Genomic DNA, 13,412 nt, shown 5'->3' with positions numbered 1-13,412 from the left:
TGATATAAGTAAAAGTCACTGTAATAAATTATAAAAATTGACAAATTGGAAAAATAATGTCAATACACAACAAAAGCATTAATTTTGTGAAGAGAAAAACTGAATTTATAGGACACTAAGTAAAGGAGTACAAGTGGAGGTTAAATGTGAAAAAACTATCCCCATTTATAAGATTAAAGTAAATTAAATTCTTATGAGACATTATTTTTAGCCTATCATATAGACAAACAATGCTCAATGGTATGAGTTACAGAGGAAAGATTAGAAATTATTCACAGTCCTCTTATTTAGCCCACATGTTTGTAATTAAATACAATAAATATGCCTGAGTATATACGTTTTGAAAAGCAGTGTCTTCTGTAACCTTTTCACTTTGGATTACGCTAACACTATTGAATTTATGTGCTTATTACCAAAGTACAATGATTGTTTTTCATTTTAAAAGCAAGGGCAAAGTTTGGCAAAGGTTTTATTTTTAAAAAAATATTATTCAAAAAAATGGAAGAGCTCCAGGAAGCTGTCTATCTACTAATATGAAAATCTCATGACTGGATTGTATTGAGATTAAAAGTGAAGGAGAAGAGTCACCTCCCTGCCTGTGTCATCAGGCCTTCTGCTTCCCACAGGGCCGAGGTGGGAGGAACTCACCCCCTCAACCCCGGGTCCCACAGCCTTCCCTTCCCTGCCATCAGCTTCACTGTCAGGAACCAGTCACCACAGGGCTGCCCGGCCCCTTCCCCCTGCACCGCCCCCTGCTCCTCCACCCCATCTCCCCCACCCACTCCCCTCCTCCCCCTGCTCCTCCATCCCGTCTCCCCCACCCACTCCCCTTCTCCCCTTGCTCCTTCCCTGCTCCTCCCCCTTACCCCGCCTCCAAGTCAGCCAATTCAGAACCAGATAGTTTGTTTCTGCTTGTATGGATTTAGAATTAGATTTAAATATATATTTTATAATTAATGTCAGAGGCTTTTTTGATTATGTTCCCTTATGTGCTGTGCTTAGTCACTCAGTCGTCCAACTCTTTGCAACCCCATGGACTGTAACCCACGAGGATCTTCTGTCCATGGAATTCTCCACGAAAGAATAATTGAGAGGGTGCTGTGCCCTCCTCCAGGGGATCTTCTCAACTCAGTGATTGAACCCGGGTCTCCCACACTGCAGGTGGATTCTTTACCATCTAAGCCACCAGGGAATTGAGAACTTCCCTGGTGGCTCAGATGGTAAAGCATCTGCCTACAATGCGGGAGACCCGGGTTCACTCCCTGGGTTGGGAAGATCTCCTGGAGAAGGAAATGGTAATCCACTCCAGTATTCTTGCCTGGAAAATCCCATGGATGGAAGAGCCTGATAAGTTACAGTCCATGGGATTGCAAAGAGTCGGACACAACTGAGAGACCTCACTTTCCTTCTCCCTGTGCTATAAAATAGGTCCTTGTTGATTATCTATATTATATACAGTATTGTATGTATGTACACTATCAATATCAATAATCTCAGACATGCATATGACACCACACTTATGGTAGAAAGCAAAGAAGAACGGTGATGAAAGTGAAAGAGGAGACTGAAAAAGTTGGTTTAAAACTCAACATTCAGAAAACTGAAATCATGGCATCCAGTCCCATCACTTCATGGCAAATAGTTGGAGAAGCAGTGGAAACAGTGGCAGACTTAATTTTTTTTTTTTTTTTTTTTGCTCCAAAATCACTGTAGATGGTGACTGCAGCCATGAAATTAAAAGACTCTTGCTCCTTGAAAGCAAAGTTATGACCAATCTAGACAGCATACAGAGACATTACTTTGCCAGCAAAGGTCCATCTAATCAAAAGCTATGGTTTTTCCAGTAGTCATGTATGGATGTGAGTGTTGAGCTATAAGGAAAGTTAAGCACTGAAGAATTGATGCTTTTGAACTTTGGTGTTGGAGAAAACTCTTGAGAGTTCATTGGGCAGCAAAGAGATCCAACCTGTCTATCCTAAAGGAAATCAGTCCTGAACATTCATGGGAAGGACTGATGCTGAGGCTGAAGCTCCAATATTTTGGCCAACTGATGAAAAGAACTGACTCATTTGAAAAGACCCTGATGTTGGGGAACATTGAAGGTGGGAGGAGAAGAGGATGGCAGAAGATGAGATGGTTGTATGGCATCACCGACTCAATGGACATGAGTTTGACTAGGCTCCAGGAGTTGGTGATGGACAGGGAAACCTGATATGCTGCAGTTGCAAAGAGTTGAACATTACTGAGTGACTGAAATGAACTGAGTGTATGTATGTTAACCCCAAGCTTCTAATTTATCCTTCTCCCCCTTTCCTCTTGGGTAACCATGAAATTTGTTTTCTGTGTGGGGGGGTCTATTTCTGTTTTGTAAATAAGTTCATTTGTATCTCTTTTTTAAATATTCCATATATAAGTGGTGGTGTGTGATGTTTGTCTTTCTTTGTCTCACTTAGTATGATAAGGTCTTGGTCCAACAATATCTCTGCTAGTGGCCCACCTCTGCTCCTTTTTATGTCTGAGTAATATCCCACTGTATATATGTACCACATAATCTTTATCCATTCCTCTGTTGAACATTTAGGTGGCTCCCATGTCATGGCTGTTGTAAATAGTGCTGCAGTGAACACTGGATTGCATGTATCTTTTCAACCATAAGTCTTAACTGGAAAATAACTGCAAATTCGAACTTACTATAAGCCCTTAGACCAGTGTCTTCCTAAGTATTTTATGTTCTGAAGACTTCCTTTCTTTGGATGTGCTTCAGTGCTTTTTACTTTTCCTCAGTATAAAACTCTTAGCTCATTGCTCTTTTTATAAATGCAGTACTCCATTTTTTTTTCTGCACAAGTTATTACAAAAATGTTGATGAAATTATAGCTTTTGTGTAGTATATGTCACTCGCTTTTTTGTTCTAGACTACAAAAAAAACTTCTTTCTTTAAATCCTAGTAGTTTCAGTAGCATATTCTCTGCCCTTACTGCATCCAAGTTCTGTACTCAGTACACTCATTTCATTTTCTCATATGAAATTTCAAGGCACTCATATGCAATTTCAAAGAACTTTTGAAAAATTTCCACCCCCCAAACTTAGTCTGTTCACTTAGAAAGACATTTTGGACAACTTCTCCATCCTTCTCTCCAGGGAATCCTGATATGTTCGTGCATTTCCCCATGGAGATCCTTACTGAGAGGCATTTAGAATCTTTTCCAATATTTCCCTCTTTCAGAAAATGGTGCAAAGAAACTAGGTTTCAGACCTCCTGGGCCAAGGTAACTACAGGAAACACCCCTGGAAGTGAAGTCACAGAGCCCACAGGAGTGGGAAGATTCAGTGTTGACAGGTGGGGCCAATGGGGTCTCAGAGAGGCTGCCACTGCCTCGCCCACTCAGCAGGGCGTTTGTCGCCTCGGGGCCGGGGACCTGTCTGCACTCTGCAGTGAGGAAGGCCTTGACCTCTGACCCCCTCCTGCCACAGGGGCTTGCCTTTCATCATTTTACATCCACACCTGCCTGCCCAGTCTGCACCCTCATCCAGCTTTTTCTTCTCCAGCTGCCTTCACATTCATAATGCCTCCCTGCCTTCCTCGCTGCACTTCAAGACCATCAGGCTCCTCCCTCACCGGTGAGACCAGCTCCTGGTCCATGTGGCAGCCAGCCTGTGGTCTCCTTTAAACCTTGACTGTGGTCTCCTTTAAAACTTCAATGACCCTGTGTTAAAACTGGACTCTATCTGTATCAATTTACTAATTTCTGTTTTAGGAGAAATCAACACTTTCATCGATATTTCCAAGTTCACTGGAAAAGTTACTAACATCACTCTCATACAATAAAAACAAACCCATCCTTCACTGTAGCCCTTTTTGTTCCCAGTTTTTTTATACCAGGATTTACTGACTGTCTTGTGTGAGATTTGTCTGTATCATTAGTTTGTTCACTAGCCATTAGTTTTGTTGAGATCCTTCACTTTATTTTTCTGGTCAACTACTAGTCTGATGAGGGCTTGCCAGGTGGTGCAAGGGTAAAGAATTCCTCTGACAATACGGGAGATGTGGGTTCAATCCCTGTGTTGGGAAGATCCCATGGAGTAGGAAATGGCAACCCATTCCAGTATTCTTTACTGGAGAATCCCATGGACGGAGGAGTCTGTTGGGCTATAGTTCATGGGATCACAAAAAGTTGGACACAACTGAGTGAGCACATACACACACTGATCTGATTGTGATTGCTTATTATCGGTTGCATTGATGTATAATTTATATATCATATACTCACCCACTATATACACTTCAATATTTTTAGTGTATTATTGAGTTGATTAATCATCAGCACATTCCATTTGAAATATTTATACACAGTGTCTCTTGAAATGAAGAACTAATTTTAATGTCCAATTTACCAAATTTTCTTTCATTACTCATGATTTTCCTGGTATCATATCTAAGAATTCTACACATAGTTTAAACTCACAAAGTCTTTATCCTATGTTTTATCCTTTTAAAGATCATTTTAGCTCTTACATTTTTGTCTAGGTTACATTAAAAAAAAAAAAAAAAAGACAAGCCCACTGACAGGGAGAACTTATTTGCAGATCATTTATCTAATAGTAGACTGATATCCAGAGTATATAGTGAAATCTTAAAAATAAAAAATAAGACACACTTAGAAATGACAAAATATTTGAATAAATATTTCCCTAAAGAAGATGTGTAAGTATACAGAAAAGTATTCAGCACAGTTCATTGTTAGGAAATACAAATTAAATCTACAATGAGACATCACTACACACTAAAATATAGAAACAGATGTCAGAAGAGAGTAAAAAAAAGAATAGAAATATATTTTTTTCAATTAGGTCAAGTTTCTTACCATTTCAGTTTTGGTGCCAAACTTAAGGAGAATGCCATTTTAAAGAGAGCTTTATGGATTCAGAATTGTGGGAAAGGTCCAGAGATGGACTATTACCTTAAGAAAGGTATCTGAATTTTCAGCATGACCCCATCACCCTTCAGGTGAGTAGAGCTAGAAAGAACAAAACACCCTTGACCTCCTTCATCACAGGGCTTCTAAGGCTAAAAGGGAAAGTGATCACCATGCAAATTGTACCCAGATCCGTGAGTCCTTACAAGCATGTGCACTGCATTGAAAGAAAAGTTCAGGAAGCCGTAGGGGCACAGAGGCCATGCATCCTGATGCAAGAATGTGGAAAGCACTTCCTTGCTACAACAACCTTGGAGGGAGACATCATGCTTTATTATCTGATAACCATTGTATATGGTTTTATATGCGTTTGTGTTTACTTGTCAAAAGGATTATAGTGGTGGAGGCAGGAGTTCAAATTGGAATTACCTCACCCTTGACTTTATGCCAGGCAAACACCATTCTTTTCTCACATGTGTTGGAGCAGTACCTCTGCTACTGTGCACTTTTTTTGTTTTTGAAGTATAGCTGGTGTACAATATTAAATAAGTTGTTGTTGCTTCAGTCTCTCAGCCATACCAACTCTTTTGTGACCCCATGGACTGTAGCCCACCAGGCTTCTCTCTCTCTGTCCTTGGGATTTCCCAGATAAGAATACTGGAGGGGACTGTCATTTACTTCTCTATGGGATCTTCCTGATCCAGGGATTGAACCTGCATCATCTCCTGTGTCTCCTGCATTGCAGACAGATATTTTACCACTGAACCACCACCAGAGAAGCCCCATTATATAAGTTACAGGTGTGCAACAGTGCTTCATAATTTTTAAAGGTTATACTCCATTTATAGTTATTATATAATACTGGCTATATTCCCCAGGTAGGACAAAATATGTTTGTAGCTTATTTTATACACAGTAGTTTTATCTCTTAATACCCCATCATTATTCTGTCCCTCTTTTCCCTCTCCCCACAGGTAACCACTAGTTTGTTCTCTGTATCTGTGAATCTGCTTCTTTTTTGTTACATTCACTAGTTTGTTGTGTTACTGAAATCCCACATATAAGAGATACCATTCAGTATCTGTCTTTCTCTGATTTATTTCACTGAGCAGAATATCCATGTTGCTGCAAATGGCAAATTTTCATTTTTTATGGATGAGTAGTATGTGTGTATACATACACACACATACATCACATCTTCTTTATCCATTCATCTGCCGTTGGACACAAGGTTAGTTCCATATCTTGGCAATTGTTAATAATGCTGTTATGAAAAGTGGGGTTCATGTATTTTTTTGAATATTGGTTTTGGTTTTCTTCAGGTATATACTCAGGAGTGGAACTACTGGATCATATGGTAGCTTTATCTTTAGTTTTTTTAGGGAAACTTTATACTGTTTTCCGTAGTGCCTGTTGCAATTTACATTCCCACCAACAGTGTGGGAGGGGTCCCTTTTCTCCATATCCTCACCAGCATTTGTTATTTGCATACCTCATTGTGTGTATGTGTGTGTTTTAATCTGCATTTCCCTGATGTTTAGCGATGCTGAGCACCTTTTCATGAGCTGCTATTGAGTATTTTTAAATTGATATATACAGGTATAAATCTTAACACCTATGCAATTTCTTTTATATTACTCCCACTTAGATGTGGGGTCTAGGCCCTTTCTTATAACTAGAGTTGTTACAGAGTGACAAGGGTTTACTTACCACTGACAGATGTCCTGGAAATAACACTGTGTAATGTCCACAGTTAACCCTGAAAAGGCTATGAGCCACTCAGGTCAGTCTCCTGTTGGAGCCCTCCACAACCAAGAATGAGCTCTGCCGTCCTGTCTCCTGGGATGAAGCCCAGGCCTCATGGGGAGGCTTCCTGAAGCTCCTCCAGCAAACCCAGATTCAGTTGCAGATGCAGCAGTGATGTCACCTCCAGAGGAGTCCAGCTTCTAGTGTTAGTGTTAACCCCAACCTGTTGGTCTCCTCTCCTGAGATCCCAACATATTAGTGCAGAAAGAACCATCCCCACTGCGACCTGTCTGAATTCCTCACCTTGGGACCATGAGCAAAACACGTGGTGTCACATTCCATGAAATTGGGGGTTCGTTTATAAAAATATTTTATAATAAAAGCAACTAGAAAAACACACTTGTGGAAAATTCACAGGTGTAACCTGTGACTAGCTTGATGTACAATATTACAGAACACTGATTAAAATCGGCTTCTTTCCTTCCCTATTCTGTGACCTTCTATAGAGATGCCGTCTCTGGAAGTAACAATGGTTACTCCTTCCAGATTTATTGATGGAACGATCAGATAGCACTGATGCTCTGAGAAGCATTTTACTAAGGGCTTTACCTACACTTACTCATTTACTCTTTGTTCTCAGGTTATAGACGGAAGGGGAGTCCTCTGCTTCGTTCTGATTTCCTTCCAAAACTGGGTGTCTGAACTGCTGTGCTTTACCCCCTTTTGAATGATATTCCTCCAATGCCATTTGAAATACATTCCCTGGGGACATGTCTGGCTGTCTAGTGATTAGGATTTTGCCTCCCAAAGTAGGGGACGCGGGTGGTTTCAGGTTCAATCCTTAGTCGGGAGCTAAGATCCCCCTTGCCTGGAAGCCAAGACTCCGAAAACATAAAGAAAAAGTGAAGCAATATTATAACAAATTCAATGCATTAAAAAAAAAATCTTGTTAAAAAAAGGAATACATTCACTAATTCTCTTTTTATGTTATTCCTCAATTTCCTTATTTATAAATAGGCACACACATTTTCCATCAAGCTGGAAGCACTAAAATTGTTCATTTAGAGTAATGTAAATCACCTATTATTTTCCAGTCTTGGTCATATCTCAGTTTTTGTCTTACTTCATCAAGGACCCACTTAATCTGTAAGTTCAGATACTTGGAGGTGAGGTGAGTCAGCAATGAAGGGCTTCCCTGATAGTTCACACAATAAAGGATCTACTCGCAGTGCAGGAGACACAGGTTCAATCCCTAGGTTGGGAAGATCCCCTGGAGAAGGGAATAGCTACCCACTCCAGTATTCTTGCCTAAAGAATCCCATGGACAGAAGAGACTGGCTGGCTATGGTCCATGGAGATGCAGAGTTAGACATGACTGAGTGACTCACACTTTTTTTTAAATTTTTTTTTTCTAGCAATGATAAAGATCTGTACTCCACCTGGGCTTCCCAGGTGGCTCAGTGGTAAAGAATCTGCTTGCCAATGCAGGAGATACAGGAGACAAGTGTTCCATCCAGGTTGGGAAGATCCCATAGAAAGTAAATGGCAACCCACTCCAGTATTCTTGCCTTGAAAATCCCATGGACAGAGGAGCCTGGAAGACCACAGTCCATGGGAACAAAGAGTCAGATACAACTGAACACACAGGCACACACATACCATATCTTGTAAGGGTACCTACTTTGTTTTAATAGGGCAACTTTTCATCTTTCTCCTGAAGTTTTCATTTCTATGTTTTAGGTGGCTGGTCACTTATCATCCTATAGCCAGTGTTCATGAGCATGAGAATGGGGTGTGTGATTAGGTATTGAATTATGATCCAGAACATACATTTAATCCTGGAGTTTCAGGTTGTTTAAAATTATTCATTTAGAAAAGAAATCACTACATTTTCACCCAACCTACAGGTGAAAACAGTGATTTATGTTACTTGTGCAGTGAGTAGCCAGGATTAGCACACAATAGCAGATAATTTGTTAAATAAATTGGCAAAGATTGAGAGATAAGTAAGTTTGTATATTTAGGTGCATAAAGAGAAAAAAGGAAGTAATCATGTAGAGAATAAGAGAAAGATTTACATAATTTGATCAGTATATGCTTAGAGAGAGAATATGACTATTTGCAATTGAATTTTGATTGATGCTGCTTTATATTTCAACTGGAACATATTTTAAATTATTTGATTAGAAATGTCTGGTGACTTAGAAATATTAGAAATGACAGGAGATGATATACATATATGGAGTAGCATTCATTTTATTCTCAACATGTTAGCCTTGTCCTTCTTCACACTGAGAGGTTCACAAACAGGGGAGCAGGGAGTTTTATCTCATATAAATTGTTTTCTTAAGCAGAGAGGAATCCGTGACCCTGGGATTCAGTTTCTGAAATAAAATGTTTACTCTGAAAAGCCCAATTTACCCATGGAAACACACTTCCTGGATGGTAGCAGTTGGACTCATCCTGTGCAGAGTGCAGTTCACTCTCAAAGTTCTGTGATGAATCATCGCCACGGTAATGTGGCAGTGCACATTCCGGATTCTGTACCAAGTGACGTTTGTGAGCTGAGAGTTTCACATATGGTGGCAAGTGAGAAGGACTCAACCTTGAGAGTTAGGAAATGGGCAATCTGGACTGTTGCTCTGGAGGTAGGTTCCTACTGACCCTCTGAAGTTCATTTCTTCAAATGGCCTGGTTAATTTTTACTGAAGTTTTTCCCTCATCCTTTTCATTTCCATCACTCTAGTTTACCTACACCATTATAAATGTATTTTTTTCTAGTTTTGTTTGATTCCTTAATTTATATTTTTTGATTCTTCTGTCAGCTGGTTGCATTAAATGTCTTTATAAATTTAGAAAAATGTACAATTTTCTAGTGCCAGTTTTGTACACACTCTACCAAAGAACAGATGGAAAGACCTGAAGCAGGAGAACCGTGAGGTCTCCCCAACAATGAACATTACAGGAAAAGGGGATTACAGCTCAACTCTTCTGGATGCAGCTTCCCAAATCTACAAGTACTAGAAGTGTAAATCAAGAGACTTACAAAGGAAAGATACTGGGAATTACTGGTGGGATCTCCATGGGCGGATGTGGGCAGGATCACTGTTTGACTGTTGCCAGGAGGGTTGGTGAGATGGAGCAGTGCTGCTGGGTTAGTAGGATAAACTTTTGGCCACTGAGGGAAGGAAGGTCTGTCTGTTGATTCTCAAGGGGAATCTTGGGGTGTGGTCTCCAGGCTGTGAGTTTGGAGATGACTTTCAAAAAGAATATGGGGCTCTGTTGTCTTCCACTACAGGGTCTAGTAGTCTGATGAGGTCTAAAGTATGATGAGGAGTTGATAGAGGCAGAATTTTAGTGAGGAAAGACTTGAGCTTCCTGCCCATTCTTAGCTAGCACTTGGTCCAGGCTGTTTAAATCAGTGCCCAGTTCAGCTCTGAGACTTTGAGCATCACAGACTTAATTAAGCCACCAAAGCCCAGCACAGATGGCCACCTCCTCAGTTAACCCACATTAACTCCTCATCCAGACTAGGTCAGTGGCTGCTGCTGTTGCTGCTAAGTCACTTCAGTCATGTCCAACTCTGTGCGACCCCATAGACGGCAGCCCACCAGGCTCCCCAGTTCCTGGGAGTCTCCAGGCAAGAACTCTGGAGTAGGTTGCCATTTCCCTCTCCAAGGGAAGCTAATTCTTGGTAGAGCCACCATGTGACCTTTGTTTTAGAAGGCTCTGAGACAAATTGACAGCCAAACAAACCACTGGCAACTCAACAAGGTGACCTGGGCATTTAAAAGTCTGTTGTGACACAGTTGACTGTGTGAAGAGTCTGTGGAGGATGGACAGAGTTGGAATCTTGTGGTCTTTCTGAGGGGCTTTGCTCAGAAGAAGCTTGTATTTTGGATCAGGAATTGAAATATAGTGACAAATGATGGAAGGACGGTTTGAGCTCTGTTTCAGGCTGAGGCATCTTCTCAAGGGCATCAACTCTCATCCACAGAAAATTAGGTGCAGGAGAATTTGAGAAATGGGGACATTCATCATTGTGTGGCTCTTGGAAAGTCACTTGATCTCTCTAAATTTCAACAGCCTCCTATGTAACATATGGCTTACAGCCCCTACTTTGTTCCCCATTCCTCCCCAACAGGGATGGGTGTCAGAGGAGGTAATCATAGATACTCTCCATGAGCTATAAAACCTTGTTTCTGTGAAAAAGCAGGAGTAAGTTTCCATCCCCACTTACTTGGAGCCATCCAAATGCTCTCTCTGCTTTCAACCACTACTAAAGGTCCACCTTATTCTTGCCATCATTAAAGACTGAACACTTAGAGAATGCTTATGAAGCAACAGTGCTTGACTTTTCTATTTATTTATTTGTCTATCTATCTATTTATCTATTTGGCTGCCTTGGGTCTTAGTTGTGGCATGTGTGATCTCCGTTGCATCTTGCAGATCTTTCGTTGCAAGGCACTGACTCTCCAGCTGTGACACTTGGGCTCAGTAGCTGCAACATGTGGGCTTAGTTGCTCTAAGCAAGGTGTGGGATCTTAATTCCCTTACCAGAAATAAAATCCCCATTCATGCATTGCAAGGTAGATTCTCAACCACTGGACTGCCAGGGAAGTCCCTCCTTTATTTTTCTAATATTTTAAGTGTACATAATCGATCTTGGCCTCATAATACTAAAAATGGGCCATGTTAACATTTCTCCAATTCAGGACAGGGAACTGAGGCAAAGAGGGATCCATATGTCTTTCCCAAGTGCCTGCTTCTCCTGAACAGGATCAGAATCCGGTCCATCAGTCATGGTCACCATGCTCTGCTGAGCTTCTAAGTCTCAGTAAACAGAGATGTTTGTCTGCACAGCCAGGCTGTAGGTGTGTTCAGTGCACATAAACTGCAGACCTTCCTAAGTCCATCTTGGATTCAGGAGGCCCTGCTAGGCATCTGGGGAGGAAGGGGACCGAGGATTGAACTGTGGATCAATGATTATTAGTTTCCCTGTGGTCTTGTGCCAGCAAGAAATCAACAGCTGTCTCCATTATAATGTGTTCCCAGGATACTTTGCCCAAAAGGCCAGAAGAAACGTCCATCAGGGGTCAAGAACATCAACCTCCAGCTGGATGAAGAGGGTTCATAGTTGGTCACAAAATAAGATGCATCCTATAACTGACCCAGTTGAAGGTACCCTGGAAATTTTCTCATTATATTCATTCATGAATAATTATTGTAGTATGTGCAGTTCCTCATATTTAAGAAAAAAACTATGAAATATTAAGCAATGTTCTTCTTTTATTTTGTGTTCAAATGGCAACTTACTATATCAGGTGGTACTGTTTTAACTATGGAAAGAGAGATGCATTTTAAATTCAACATCTGGTTCATGTTTAAGAGTGAAGATGGTCTCTAGCTATGGTTTGGACATTAGCTAACTTTTTAACATTAGCTGTGAATATGTTCCTCCCTGAAGCCATGTTTCAAGATTTCTTTAAATTATTAGACTTTATATAGAATAGGATTACATTGACATAATGTTGTACAGACAATACAAAATTTCTGTATCCTATCACTTCAGTTTCAGCTATCATATGTTACTTACAGATAACATGTGTGTGGTTCATTTATTATAATTAGTGAGATAATATATTTTAGTAATTAAAAGTCCACAGTTCACCTAAGATTCACACTTTGTTTTGTTATATTCAATGATATTTTAAATATGCATAATATTTATTCCTGTTATGGTACCATACAGAAATCTGTACTCTAATTTTACAGTGTATTATTGGTACTCAAATGATAGAAACAACCCAAAGACTGTCATGTGTTGAATGGACAAGTGAATTATGATATATACTCATAATGGTATACTATTCAGCCATAAAAATGAATTAAGAATTGAAATATGCTACAAATGGATGGACCAAATAATGCAAAAGTATATTATAGTTAGTGAAATAAGGCAGGCATAGAAAGACAAATAATGTATGGCTCCTATGATTATCACTCAGCCATGGGATCCTCATTCATGGAGTAAGGGGGTCCCTGCATCCATGTCCGTGCATGGAGGTACTAGCAGGTCCAGGGGTCCAAATCCTGCCCATCATTATAAGGTGGACTCAGTGGTCAAGGAACCCAGGGCAAGCAAAGGTGAATTAACAGCCAACTTTGGCACAGTCATTAGTATGAAAGGCATCTTGGGGCTCACATCCCCCTGGTCAATCACAGATCCATAGAGTTGTGTGGCCTTGTGTAGAAGTAGGTTATATGTGTTTGTGCCACTGTCATTGCTTAAACAAGGACAAAAGCAGATAATGATCGGGGAGATATTTCATTGTACTGGATGACATTGCCACAAGCCTTACATCAATTAAACCCTGTAGTATACACTTAAGTTAGTCATTTCAGTTCAGTCACTCAGTTGTGCCCAACTCTTTGTGATCCCATGGGCTGCAGCACACTAGGCTTCCCTGTCTTTCACCAACTCTGGGAGCTTGCTCAAATTCATGTCCATTGAGTTGGTGATGCCATTCAACCATCTCATCCTCTGACACACTCAAGGGAAGGTGTCAAATAAATCTCACAGTGGATCTTGATAGTTAGCCTAGTGACCATGACTCTTATAAATCTGCACAGCTGGTTCAGAAAAAGTTAGAATTCAGCCTGTGCTTCCTCTCCATAATGAAATGTCCCACTAAATGTATCACTTCTGTGATTGTGGGCAGCCACTGACTCAGTGGACATGCAAACATT

Source organism: Muntiacus reevesi, chromosome 5 (genome assembly GCF_963930625.1).
Source record: "Muntiacus reevesi chromosome 5, mMunRee1.1, whole genome shotgun sequence".
NCBI lineage: Eukaryota > Metazoa > Chordata > Mammalia > Artiodactyla > Cervidae > Muntiacus > Muntiacus reevesi.
The sequence above is the reverse complement of the archived record's forward strand: the minus strand, read 5'-3'. Positions refer to the sequence as shown.